Source organism: Bombina bombina, chromosome 5 (genome assembly GCF_027579735.1).
Source record: "Bombina bombina isolate aBomBom1 chromosome 5, aBomBom1.pri, whole genome shotgun sequence".
Classification (NCBI taxonomy): domain Eukaryota; kingdom Metazoa; phylum Chordata; class Amphibia; order Anura; family Bombinatoridae; genus Bombina; species Bombina bombina.
In genome coordinates, this window is record NC_069503.1 from 678,945,921 (window position 1) to 678,960,740 (window position 14,820).

At 38.3% G+C, this 14,820-nt stretch overlaps 1 protein-coding gene across 2 annotated transcripts in view; it reads right to left on the reverse strand.

Moving 5' to 3' along the window:
- BCL2 (BCL2 apoptosis regulator) overlaps nt 1-14,820 on the reverse strand; it is a 261,595-nt gene that overhangs the window by 124,382 nt on the left and 122,393 nt on the right. The gene's annotated exons all lie outside the window — the stretch shown is intronic.

Sequence of the window (14,820 nt, forward strand, 5' to 3'; positions counted from 1 at the left end):
CGGCACCCAGAAAACCTGGTCAACTGAACCAGTTCAACGAGCCCAAACAAAGGACACTGCCCAAAGTTTCCTGGAACTGGGGAACCCCGGACCAGCTCTAGGTCCTAACAGTCCGGTACAATCCACCACAGGATCCACAAAGGAAACGCTGAGAAAATCCTCAGCCACTAGAAGGACCAGAGCGAGGAAAGGTCAGAGCTCCCAAATAAGCAAGAACCCGGAAACAGAAATCCCCCATCTGATATAAACCAGACCCCCGGGAGATACCATACAATGTCCAAAGTATAATGGACAACGAGAAAAACTCGCAAGTACCGACCAGAGACAAGACCACCCCTTGCCAGAGTCCAACGCTCCAAGGAGCTAGGAAGTAAGACCTAAACAAGGTCACAAGAGTCCTAGGCGCAATAGCCAAACTACAACCAAGAACAAGGGGATACCTCTAGGACAAAGTCACTCGAACAAAGGCTGGTCTCCACATCACCCTCAAAAAATCAGAGGAGAGGATGAAAGAAGGATGCGGAGCATCCCCCAGCTCCATGGAAGAAACCTTAAACAGAGCTCAAGGAGACCATACTGCCCATGTCCCTACAAAGGAACTAACTCCCGAAGGAAACCAGGTCCACCGAAAGGTCTCAAGAAGAGAACCAAAGCAGGAACAAGTCCAAGGACAATTCCAGAGCCTCAGAAGGCCAAACCACTCAAAACAGCGGTAAGGAGGCACTTACATTTGGAAATTACGTCATCCCCTCATGTCTAATGAGGTGAGCCATTCGAAGTAGAAGACTGCGGATTCCCGTATCTGTTAAGGATAGGATCCTCTAATAACTCAAAAATGTGTCAGAGTAAAACGCAAAGACACGCTATTCTGTAATGAAAGGCACAACACTCAGGGACAGCTACACCCGCAGGGAACTGTATAGGCCCACCCAAGGCTGGTAGATCCAGGACGATCGGGCACTAGCACAAATGCAAATAAACGTCTGGACTTTGCAGACGCACAATCGCCAAAAATATGTGAAAGCGAAAAGGAGCTGCAACCTCCGGGGGGGGAACAAGCCGCCCTGTAAGGAGGGATAAACATAATCTGGGTTACCCACATGTGTAGTAGTAGGGAGCGATAGGGAACTCGCCTCTTGGAGGACAGAACCCCCAGAGGTGGATGGCTCAGCAGAACTTTGATTCCCCGAGTCAGAGGAACAGAGCGCTCTAATACAGCATATCGAACATAACTGATTGACCTGTGTCAAAGGGGCCAATTCGCATTCTTCACAAGTAGAAGAATCTGAAATTTGAACAGTCTCAGCATCAGAATCCTCCATAACTTGATAGAGAATATAATAATATGGACTAAGAAAAACTTAAAAACGGCACCCAACACCCACAATGGCTGGGGCACTCACCACCTCCTAGAACCAGACACAAGCAGACTCCAATTTTTCAGTCGCCACACGGTCCGGAATGTGGAAACTAAAGACCAGAACGTAAACACGTCCAGTCACAAGGTGAACCGTACAGTTAAAAAAAAAAAAGCATGCCCAACCAGAAGGTCGCGGCACTTGCAAAGGCCTTTATGTTCAGCCAAGAGCCCAGTTAACACTACACATAAGCAGATTGAATCACATAACAAAACATGATAACCCCCCCCCCCCGTTCAATAATCCCCCTCGGGAGATTTTAACCCTCCAAGATACCAAAGGAGCCTCACTGAGGCCCTATAAATATACTTAATAAGCCCCGCAAGATAGTTCCTTACGGGAAAATATAATAAGTAACAGTACATTCTGATGAAGTAAAATGAAACAATCTTACTGGAATCTACGCTGTGGAACAGGAACACGGCCCTTCAAGTGTGACGAATAGTAGCAGCGCCTCCGCCATGGACTTGAGAGAAGAAAGCAGGCAGCAAAGCGAAGTTCGACAACACTGATTGCTTGTGGAGCTGTTAATATGAGTCGGGATAGTTTCGCAGAGAGAGTCTAAATGCCTCTCTGGACTCTAACTTTCATCCAGGCCCTCACTGAGAGAGTGATAGGATTACTTAAAACTCCTGTCCCATGTCAAAGAGTACTACCCTCCATAAGAGACAAAACAAACTTCTGACACTTCTCTGCCAACCTCCTGGGACGAAAGGCAAAGAATGACTGGGGGATGAGGGGAGTGGGAGGAGAATTTAAGCCTTTGGCTGGGGTGTCTTTGCCTCCTCCTGGTGGCCAGGTTCTTATTTCCTAAAAGTAATTAATGCAGCTGTGGACTCTTTCCATTTAGGAAGAAAACAATGGATATTTTGCTAACAAATTGACAGCGGCTAGCTTTGCTTATTCCAAGTCCCGTTTGACTCTTCCGAATAAGGCAAGTGGTGGGGGAATTTGGCAACTGAAAAACAATTGCAGCAAACAAGGCTCTTTATTTAAATATTCATCTCATAAATAAAATTAGCTATTAAACACACACACACACACATGTTCTCCTCGCACTGTTGCATTAAATAGATTGAAGCACACAAATACATTTGTATTTAGTTTTCATATCAAAACTGCAATTTGAAATAAATAAAAGAATATCTTTTGTTTATATTTTGCTACAATTACTGTATATCACTAAATTAAGGGATCATGAAACCCAATTTTTTTTCTTTTGTGATTCAGACTGAGCATGCAATTTTAAAGAAGTTTCCAATTTAATGTTATTATCAAATTTGCTTTGTTCTCATGATATTCTGTGTTGAAGAGATACCTAGGTCGGTGTCTGGAGCAATGCATGGCAGGCAATAGTGCTGCCATCTAGTGGTCTAGCAAACAGATAACATTCTTGCAAAACTGCTGTCATACAGATCATCAGAGACGTGCACACTCCTGAGCTGACATCCCTGATTTTCAACAAAAGATACCAAGAGAACGAAGACAATTAGGAAGTTTTAAATGACATGCTCTTTCTGAATCATAAAAGAAAACTTTGGGGTATCATGTCAGTTTAAACATTTAATGAAACGTATATGAAAATAAACAATTTATTCCTTTTAATGTGAGTGCACTCAGTACATAGCTGATCTGTTAATCTATTACATACTAGGTAGGAAAATACATTTTAATTTCAATTTAATGGCAACCAAATCATGAAGCTACCTTTGCCCATGACATTATTAGATTCCTGTCTGTTGACATAGCAACATCAGTATTTCCTTCCCTCTGGTCTTTTTCAGTCCGTTATCTATTTAACCTCCTATTAAACCGGATTCAACATTATTATGATCATAGCTGATTAGATAGCACATCAAAATGTTCTTAAGTACAGTATAAAACAATGAAATAATCATCAAAACCCTAAAAACTCTACATATCACATGAATAAATGTACATCTCTTGCTCCAGGACAATTTTACTATTTAGAGATAACAAGAATTAACATATTCAATATTTTTGTATAAACAACGTTCTACTCAACACTGTGACTCTCATGTTCAAGTCACAAGGTACTAGTAATACAGTAACTACAAGTGACGGAAAAAAAGCTAGTAGGAGCTTGTACAAACCCTGGTAACAACTGCACAGTGCTGGGATTGGGAAGTATGTCTTATGTCCTGACATACAGAGAGAGAGAGAGCGAAAGGAAGGGAGAGAAAGGAACGAGAGAGGGGAAAACAAGGGAGCCAAAAGAGCAAAAACAGAGATAGAGAACAGAGATAGAAGATATATACATACAGGTAGTCCCCACGTTACGAACAAGATAGGTTCTGTAGGTTTGTTCTTAAGTTGAATTTGTATGTAAGTTGGAACAGGCACTTTTTTTAGGTGAAACTCTAGACAAACATTTTTTTAGTTCTGGATAGCATAGGGAAAAATTTGTTTTGTTCTCTGTGCCCCTGTTCAGAAAATTTCACATAAATTTCTGTCCTTGTGACAACAGGATTTTGAGTATTTTGGGTTATCCTGGAAAGAAGGATTGGCGATAAAGCTCTATTTTAAGTATGAGTTGTACTTAAGTCGGATGTCTGTAACCCGGGGACTGCCTGTACATGGTTTACTCGTCCAAGCCTTGGACATTTCCAGCCCCTGTTAGAGGTAGGTAGAAATATTAATAAATAACAGAGGAGAGAGTGAGAGTTGACAGAAGAGCACCCACACATATTAAATAAAACTAGTTTACAGAGGACATGGAACCCAAAAGTTTTCTTTTATGTTTTTAATCAATATTCCAATTTACTTCTATTCTCTAATTTGCTTTGTAGACTCAGGAGTAGTAATGAACTACTGGGTGCTAGCTGCTGACTGGTGGATGCACATGTATGCCTTTTGTCAATGGCTCACCGAATGTGTTCATCTAGCTGCCCATAGTGCACTGCTGCTCCATAGTTTAAAATTGTATGCTCCATATTGATCATGGAAAAAATACTGGGCTTCATGTCCCTTTAATTTATATATATATATTATGTATTAATGGTTCCAAAAATTTTCAGGATACTATAAGGAAGCACACTTATTTAACATGAAAAAAGTATAAGCATATATATAACTGATTGTGAAAATAATGTATCTCCCTGTGCTAAGAGAATATAAACCAACAAAATTGCAAATAAAACAGAGTTTAGGTAACTAGTACCGTCATAGAAACCATGTAACTGTAAATGACTGGAAAACGTGAGACTTCACACATTGCATGAGTCATCTTTAACAACAATTACACAGCACCAGTAAAATACAGTGGGTTCTGTTACAAGACAGATCTCACTGTGCAGAAAATCCCACTCAAATGTACAATTTATTAGCTCTGTTAAACTGTGCTGCTGTGTGTTTGGTTCTTATTTACATTGAATACATAATATAAATGAGTAATTAAGAACGGTTTTGCATTGAACTACATCTGTACCATTATAAGAGAAATTCCCCTTGAAACATTTGTTACAAAACCTCCTGCTTATCTTATTACGGTGACCAATCAGAGGCTAGATGTGAATGAGCTCCTGCCCTGATCTAAGCAATCACTGGTTAGCATGTTAGTAACTACAGTATGCAATGACGTCCTCCATAAGGAACAAAGGTTATCTATAGGGTGCTAATTAAACTATACAAGAAAGAGCTATAATGTAGCCATTTTTGTTTTATTTAAAGGGATATAAACCCAAAAAAAAATATTGTGTGATTGAGACAGAGCATACAATTTGTAAAAAGTTCCAATTTACTTCTATTACCAAATTTGCTTTGTTCCCATTCTTTTTTTAATAGATACTAGGTAGGTGTCTGGAGCACTGCATGCTAGTACTTTAAAGTACATGGTATGTGAAGCTTGAGTTACCAGTCATATGTACTGTATATTGCATATAATCTATGCAATGTACACAGCTTCCTTCCCTGGCCCCAGCCCGGTGGCTACATGACAACCACATAATAATGCTTATATTTGTTCTAAATCCACTCCATCATCTCCTTGTATAGACAACTGTGAGATATATCAAGCAGAAATGTACTCATTAACTAAAAGGGACATTGCACATTAGATTTTTCTTTGCATACATGTTCTGTAGAGGATCCATTTATATAGCCCATCTGACGGTGTTTTTGTAAAAATGTATAGTTTTGCTTATTTTTAAATTACATTGTGCTCCAAAGTTTTAGATGTATGCATTTGGCATGGTGCACAGGAGCAGACATGTGGCATAGTGCACAGGTGCAGGCATGTAACACAGTGCACAGGAGCAGGCATGTGGCATAGTGCACAGGTGCAGGCATGTAACACAGTGCACAGGAGCAGGCATGTGGCATAGTGCACAGGTGCAGGCATGTAACAAAGTGCACAGGAGCAGGCATGTAACAGTGCACAGGAGAAGGCATGTGGCATAGTGCACAGGTGCAGGCATGTAACAAAGTGCACAGGAGCAGGCATGTAACAGTGCACAGGAGAAGGCATGTGGCATAGTGCACAGGTGCAGGCATGTAACAAAGTGCACAGGAGCAGGCATGTAACAGTGCACAGGAGAAGGCATGTGGCATAGTGCACAGGTGCAGGCATGTAACAAAGTGCACAGGAGCAGGCATGTAACAGTGCACAGGAGAAGGCATTTGGTATAATGCACAGGTGCAGCCATGTAACACAGTGCACAGGAGCAGGCATTTGGTATAATGCACAGGTGCAGCCATGTAACACAGTGCACAGGAGCAGGCATTTGGTATAATGCACAGGTGCAGCCATGTAACACAGTGCACAGGAGCAGGCATTTGGTATAATGCACAGGTGCAGCCATGAAACAGTGCACAGGAGCAGGCATTTGGTATAATGCACAGGCGCAGCCATGTAACACAGTGCACAGGAGCAGGCATTTGGTATAATGCACAGGCGCAGCCATGTAACACAGTGCACAGGAGCAGGCATTTGGTATAATGCACAGGTGCAGCCATGTAACACAGTGCACAGGAGCAGGCATTTGGTATAATGCACAGGTGCAGCCATGAAACAGTGAACAGGAGCAGGCATTTGGTATAATGCACAGGCGCAGCCATGTAACACAGTGCACAGGAGCAGGCATTTGGTATAATGCACAGGTGCAGCCATGAAACAGTGCACAGGAGCAGGCATTTGGTATAATGCACAGGCGCAGCCATGTAACAGTGCACAGGAGAAGGCATTTGGTATAATGCACAGGTGCAGCCATGTAACACAGTGCACAGGAGCAGGCATTTGGTATAATGCACAGGCGCAGCCATGTAACACAGTGCACAGGAGCAGGCATTTGGTATAATGCACAGGTGCAGCCATGAAACAGTGCACAGGAGCAGGCATTTGGTATAATGCACAGGCGCAGCCATGTAACAGTGCACAGGAGGAGGCATTTGGCATAGTGCACAGGAGCAGGCATGTGGCATGGTGCACACGAGCAGGCGTGTGGCATAGTGCACAGGGGCAGGCATTTGGCTTAGTGCAAAGGAGCAGGCATTTGGCTTAGTGAACAGGAGCAGGCATGTGACATAGTGCACAGGAGCAGGCATGTGACATAGTGCACAGGAGCAGGCATGTGACATAGTGCACAGGAGCAGGCATGTGACATAGTGCACAGGAGCAGGCATGTGACATAGTGCACAGGAGCAGGCATGTGACATAGTGCACAGGAGCAGGCATGTGACATAGTGCACAGGAGCAGGCATGTGACAGTGCACAGGAGCAGGCATGTGACAAAGTGCACAGCTGCAGGCATGTGACATAGTGCACAGGTGCAGGCATTTGTCATAGTGCATAGGAGAAGGCATTTGGCTTAGTGCATAGGAGCAGGCATTTGGCTTAGTGCATAGGAGCAGGCATTTGGCTTAGTGCATAGGAGCAGGCATTTGGCTTAGTGCATAGGAGCAGGCATTTGGCTTAGTGGACAGGAGCAAGCACCTGGCATAATGCACAGGTGCAGGCATGTTACTGAGTGCACAGGAGCAGGCATTTGGGCTTAGTGCACAGGTGCAGGAATTTGGGCTTAGTGCACAGGTGCAGGCATGTTACTGAGTGCACAGGAGCAGGCATTTGGGCTTAGTGCACAGGTGCAGGCATTTGGGCTTAGTGCACAGGTGCAGGCATTTGGGCTTAGTACACAGGAGCAGAGCATAATGCACATGTGCAGGCATTTGGCTTAGTGCATAGGAGCAAGAATTTGGCTTAGTGCACAGGAGCAGGCATCTTACACAGTGCACAGGAGCAGGCATTTGGTATAGTGCAGGCATGTGACATAATGCACAGGTGCAGGCATGTTACACAGTGCACAGGAGCAGGCATGTGACATGATGCACAGGGGCAGGCATGTGACATGATGCACATGAGCAGGCATTTGTGATACGATGGAGAGCATCACAGGTAGTTTTCTATTTAAAGCTCTTTAAAATGCTTCTTAATGGAATAGAGACTAAAATGTTCCTTTGACAAATCCACTTGTTTTACCCAGTGAAACGTAAGTAATTCAGCATGAGTTGCACATAGAAGATTCATGACTAGTGTACAGGTCCCAGGCTACAGTCTTAATTCTTATCAACATGATGCAAAATAAATGAGACTCAGTGCCTTGTTATATAAAGCTTTCATTTCAAGCGGTTTGGGAAGGGCTGGTCTATAAAGGAAAGCAAACCATAAGCCATCTGTACAATGTGCCCTTGGGTAATCCCCGTGATATAAATCTCCAGCACTAGTTGGTGGATAGCTTCCGTTCCCCATGGGGGATTTTTCATTTACAAATCATAAGAAAATACTGGTGTAATTGAAAAAGGTTACTGAAACTTAAAAAGTTATTTTATTGTTTTTTTGTTGGTAAATTGTGCTGGGTTTTCTTGTTTTGAAACATAAAAATATGGTAAATCTATGTCAATGACAAACTAAGTGATGCACGTGGTATATACTGTCCCAATGAAATCTCATGTGTTGCCAGTAAAAACAACAAATGGTTGTGCTAGTAGATCTGTATCAAGTACAGGTATCCCTCAGTTTACGCCAGGGTTAGGTTCCAGAAGGAATGGTTGTAAATTGAAACCGTTGTAAATTGAAACCCAGTTTACAATGTAAGTCAATGGGAAGTGAGGGAGATAGGTTCCAGGCCCCTCTCAAAATTGTCATAAGTAACACCTAATACATTATTTTGAAAGCTTTGAAATGAAGACTTTAAATGCTAGACAGCATTATAAACCTAATAAAATAATCACACAACACAGAATATATAATTAAACTAAGCTAAATGAACAAAAATATTTGCTAAACAGCATTGTAAACCTAATAAAATAATCACACAACTCAGACTTCACTTGCATTTTTCTGCAAACAGTTATTTCTATGCATTCCAATCTATAGACAGGAAGATCTTGTTCCTTTGAAATCTGCTCGATAGCTCAGGTCTGGATCAACTGATTAATTTCAGCTTGCTTGACTTTGCTGCAACACAAGAGGACAGCTCCACCTACTGGCTATTTTAATAAATGCACTGCTTCTCAATGCTTTTCAATAGCAGTCACATGACTGGAAAAAAGGTTGTTATTCTGAAACGGTGTAAATTGAACCGTTGTAAAACGAGGGCCACCTGTATTATAAGTATCAGTATTATACAAGCACATTATTTAGGCTGCTGCCCTTTAGTTTCAGAAACATGAGATTAAATAATTATGAGATTAAATTAACAAAGCAGCATATAGGAATGTCATATTTTTGATGGTCAAATGTACAAATACTTAAAAATTACATGCTCTAATTTTAAGGCTATCGACCAGGCACTACTGTGTGTTTAATCCCCCCAAAACGTGCAGAGTGAGCACAGCTTGTCCACTGCCCGCACACCCTGAGAGAAGTTCCCTTACTGGGTATATCGTCCATCTGCCTACTGACAAATAGAGCCCTAATAACGTATCAATACACATTAGAACACTGCAGCAATAACACGCTACAATATCAATAATAAATAGCAAATATTAGGAAGCACTGCAGACAATATGTAATAGGTAACCTGCTGAATAGTAAACATATCAGTGAAGACAGAGAAAAACTCTGATTCTTTTATAATAGTGTAGTCTGACTGATCTGCTGTAAAAAAAAGCTGTCCCTGTCAATGATGATCATAATCAGAGATTCAGGTAAACTACACACACAGTATAATTATATGTATATCCAAATTAGGAGCACTCTAAGCATCTAAGATGGCAACCAGTGGTGCGTAAGTAAGGGCTACTTATGTCTTCTTTATATCATCTGTTTTTTGTAACCAGCATATTAAAATCAGCACAGCCCTGATGTCATCTAAGAAAGCAAACAGTCAATGTGCAGCCAAGACTGGCATTGGGAGCAAAAGGTGCCAATTTATTAAAAAGCTGTCTTATTTTAACGGCATATATATTGTAGTATGCTGAGGCCATCAATGTGTTTAGTCTGAACCACCTTATTTGGTAACTATGTGATAACATAAAGTAACATACCTATTTTAAGAGAATGGAGATATGAAGGCGTATGTGTATAGTCACCTAAAATTACTGTTCCTGAGTCTATCTAGGTATGATTTTCAACAAAAGTTATCAAAAGAATGAAGTCAATTTGATAAAAGAAGTTTGTGTGTGTAGAAGGAGGCGCTGGTTCAACAAAGGTCCTAGGGGATTCGTTCAAGTAGACCCCGCAACTTCTTCAAAGTCTCATCAGGATATATGAGCTCCTGTTACTGGTTAAATATATTGCACTGAAATGTTGCATCCATACACCGTGATATAAAGTGTAGATACAGAGTAGATTAGGATAAACGGCTCCTATGTGTTCAAAGAGAAATTCACCAGCTTTTTCATAAAAAAGCAGCTTTATTGTTCCCAACGCGTTTCAATGGCTAATAACGCCTTTTTCAAGAGCATTCACAAGTAATGTTGCTTACCTGCATGCTATGTTTGTAAGCAACATTACTTGTGAATGCTCTTGAAAAAGACTGTATCAGCCGTTGAAACACGTTGGCACAATAAAGCTGCTTTTTATGAAAAAGCTGGTGAATTTCTCTTTGAACACATAGGAGCAATTTATCTTAATCTACTCTGTGATTATCTAAACTTAATATCACGGTGTATGGATGCAACATTTCAGTGCAATATCTTTAACCAGTAACAGGAGTTCATATATCCTGATGTGACTTTAAAGAAGTTGCGGGGTCTACTTGAGCGAATCCCCTGGGACCTTCGGTGAACCAGCACCTCCTTCTACACACACAAACCAATTGAACAGCCTTTGGGAGAGACTGTGGGAAGGCAGCGGTTCTGAAACCAGAGGGGAGGTGATATCCGTATTGATTATCTTTTTTGTTTCTTGATAACAGAAGTAAATTGTATGCTCTATCTAAACCATAGAAGTTTTATTTTGACTATATAATATAGAAAAAAATTATATGCTCTAATTCATTAACGCATATATTTATATTACAGGCTTCAGCTTACCCTCGGTTTAACCCCCTTTTCATATTTACACTTTTTGAGTCACCAGATCCTACTGAGCTTGTGCAAGAATTCACAGAATATATTGGCGGATGGCTGTCACATGATACATGGGGTAATGGAAATAGACAGAACTTTGAAATTTGTCAAAATCTACTACTCATTTGAAGTTCAGACAAAGTGCTATTTCATTGTCTTTTTACCATGCATTTGTTGATCAACTGTATTTACTTGTCCTTTAAGGTTCCCAGAGGACTGAAATTGAAAAACAGTGCTTTAAAGACTTTTTTACTTTGTTTTTGCTTAGAATGTTTCTTTAAATGAAACATTCATGACCTTGCTTGGCAAAGAATTTACTTACCATAATATAGTACTGCATATTAAAGGGACACTGAACCCAAATTTTTTCTTTTGTAATTCAGATAGAGCATGCAATTTTAAGCAACTTTCTAATTTACTCCTATTATCAAATTTTCTTTGTTCTCTTGCTATCTTTATTTGAAAAAGAATGCATCTACGCTTTTTTTTTTATTCAGAACTCTGGACAGCACTTTGGATGAATTTATCCACCAATCAGCAAGAACCCAGGTTGTTCACCAAAAATGGTTCGGCATCTTAACTTACATTCTTGCATTTCAAATAAAGATATTGAGAGAATTAAGAAAATTTGATAATATCAGTAAATTAGGAAGTTGCTTAAAATGTCATGCTCTATCTAAATCACGAAAAAAAAAATTGGGTTCAGTGTCCCTTTAATATTACTAAAGTTAATATGTTCAAAATACAGATTGTTTTTCTTGACTCTCAGCTCATCATTCCAGGGCCCGTTTCTCTAGTTTAGCGGTGTGTGTATACACACTATTTGCCACAACTGTAATTCCAATGCAAGCAGGCAGCTACTCTATATACAGATATTTCCCATAAATAACTTGTGTTTTACATTAAAAATGCAGTGGCAACATGGTATTTTTATTTTATTTAAATTACAATTTTATGGAAACCCAAGAGTCAGAAATTTTTTATTGAGTATATATCATAACACCAAATATAGTATGATCTAGATTTTCTTCCACATCTATCTATCTATCATTTATACACACACACACATATCATATGAAGAGACCTATAACTTTAAAATACTATTAACTGCCTTATATTATTATTAAAACCCATTTTTTATTCTCCCATCCTTCCTTCCTGTCTGTCATTTTTCCTCCCATTCTTTAATTTCCTTCCCCACCTATATCAGTCTTATTTCATGTCTTTCCAGCTTTAGTTTTTTAAATGCACCACCTAACTTAATTCTTATTTTTTTTTAAATTTTAAAGGGACAGTCTAGTCAAAATTAAAAACCTTCATGATTCAGATCAGCTTTCCAATTAATTTTTAGCATCAAATCTGCTTTGTTCTCTTGGTATTCTTTGTTGAAAGCTAAACCTAGGTAGGTTAATATGTTATTTCTAAACCCTTGAAGGCCACCCCTTATCTCAATGCATTTGACTGTTTTTTCACAGCTAGAGGGCATTCGTTCATGTGTTCCATATAGATAACATTGTGCTCACTTCCGTGGAGTTACTTATGAGAGGGCACCGATAGGCTAAAATGTAAGTCTGTCAAAATAACTGAAATAAGGGGGTAGTCTGAAGAGGCTTAGATACAAGGTAATCACAGACATAAAAAGTATATTAATATAACCATGTTGCATATGCAAAACTGGGGAATGGGTAATAAAGGGATTATCTATATTTTTAGCAATAAAAATTCTGGAGTAGACTGTCCCTTTAACTTTGCTGCCTCTATCAGCCATATTATTCTCCTCTGCCCATTCTCATATTGTTACATACCCTTCTTCCCAGCTCAGTCTCATACTTGGGAGTCTCTCTTCACGACACTGTGCCTAATAATACTCCAGAGAAGGTGGCTAAATAGTCATTTCATTTAAGAATCAAATAAATGGAATGATAGTCATCTCTTCATAACATGGAATAAAAGAAAGCTACAGCAAAATAATCTTTAATAAAATATCTACTTATGTTTTTCTCCCTTTTAATTTGTTCCCAATTATCCATTTTACCTGCCGGTGTTTACTAAAATTGCTTACACATAGCTCCTTTACCTTTATTTTGAAGTTTGAAATAGCTGATTTTGACAGTTGTACCCTTGTCTATACTAAAAATGTCTATTTATGTATTAGACATTACACTCCTAATGGGGGCAGGGGTAAGAAGTAATAAAATATTATTTTTTACTTGTTCTCTCTAAGTACTGTGCGAGAGATAAGATAAAGCATTTTTGTGTATATAAAAGTGATAAAACAAGGAAATCTTATTTCCCTGCAAGCACAGACCATTTTAATGGGTCATGGTGTCAAAGAACAAAGACAACAGTATACTGAAAAGGGTGTGCTCAATCTGCGCTGGAATAATTACCAATAAACCACTGGGTAAATGGAGTATCCTCAAACTCCACAAAAGCAAATACACTCATACAATAGTAATACAAATATTATTATAATAACCCTTGGTGCTAAATTATAGCTTAAATTGGTAGTGCAAAAAACTCTATTAGTATATAGTATAAACAATAAATCCATTTATTGAGGTTGTTCTAACTAAATACGATATGTTAAATATACCCTTAAATATATGAGTAAATACATTTTTCAAATGGGTTAAATAAATCTAAATATATAAAATTAAATAAAATTACATAAAATAAAAAAAAACTGTCATTTTATTGCTTATGTATTTTATTTTATGTAATTTTATTTAATTTTATTTTTTTGGTACATAGGGATTTTTTAGTTTATTGATACTACATTGCTAAACGCCTGATCAGTGTGTTTTTAGATAAATTTTGGTTTTAGAAAGTATTTTTATTTGGATGTATGATTAATATTGTAATAAAATTTGTTCATTTTTTACTTGAATTAGATCGATAGAAGAGAGTAGTAGTGCAAGTAAAAAATGAACAAATTTTATTACAATATTAATCATACATCCAAATAAAAATACTTTCTAAAACTAAAATTTATCTAAAAACACACTGATCAGGCGTTTAGCAATGTAGTATCAATAAACTAAAAAATCCCTATGTACCAAAAAAATAAAATTAAATAAAATTACATAAAATAAAATACATAATCAATAAAATGACAGTTTTTTTTTATTTTATGTAATTTTATTTAATTTTATATATTTATATTTATTTAACCCATTTGAAAAATTTATTTACTCATATATTTAAGGGTATATTTAACATATCGTATTTAGTTAGAACAACCTCAATAAGTGGATTTATTGTTTATACTATATACTAATAGAGTTTTTTGCACTACCAATTTAAGCTATAATTTAGCGCCAAGGGTTATTATAGTAATATTTTTATTACTATTGTATGAGTGTATTTGTCAAAGAACAAAAACAGATATTTCATAGACAAAAATAAACAATTTCTCATACTTTTTTACTCTTTTGGTGGTATAACAAATTATTGAAAACACATTAAAGGGACAGTATACACTCATTTTTATATAACTGCATGTAATAGACACTACTATAAAGAATAAGATGCACAGATACTGATATAAAAATCCAGTATAAAAATGTTTAAAAATTTACTTAGAAGCTCTCAGATTAGCTCTGTTGAAAAGGTAGCTGGAAAGCCCACTGCAAGTGGGAAATAAGACCCTCCCTCTTCTTTTGCATATGAAAAGACCCTTTACACAAACAGGAGCAAGTTGGAAAAGGTAGCTGACAGTATTCTCATAAAACTTTGGGGCTTGGTTAGGAGTCTGAAAATCAGAGCAATGTTATTTAAAAATAAGCAAAACTATACATTTTTAAAAAAATAAACTTTATGGGCTATATAAATAGATCATCTACAAAACATTTATGCAAATAAAAAATGTGTA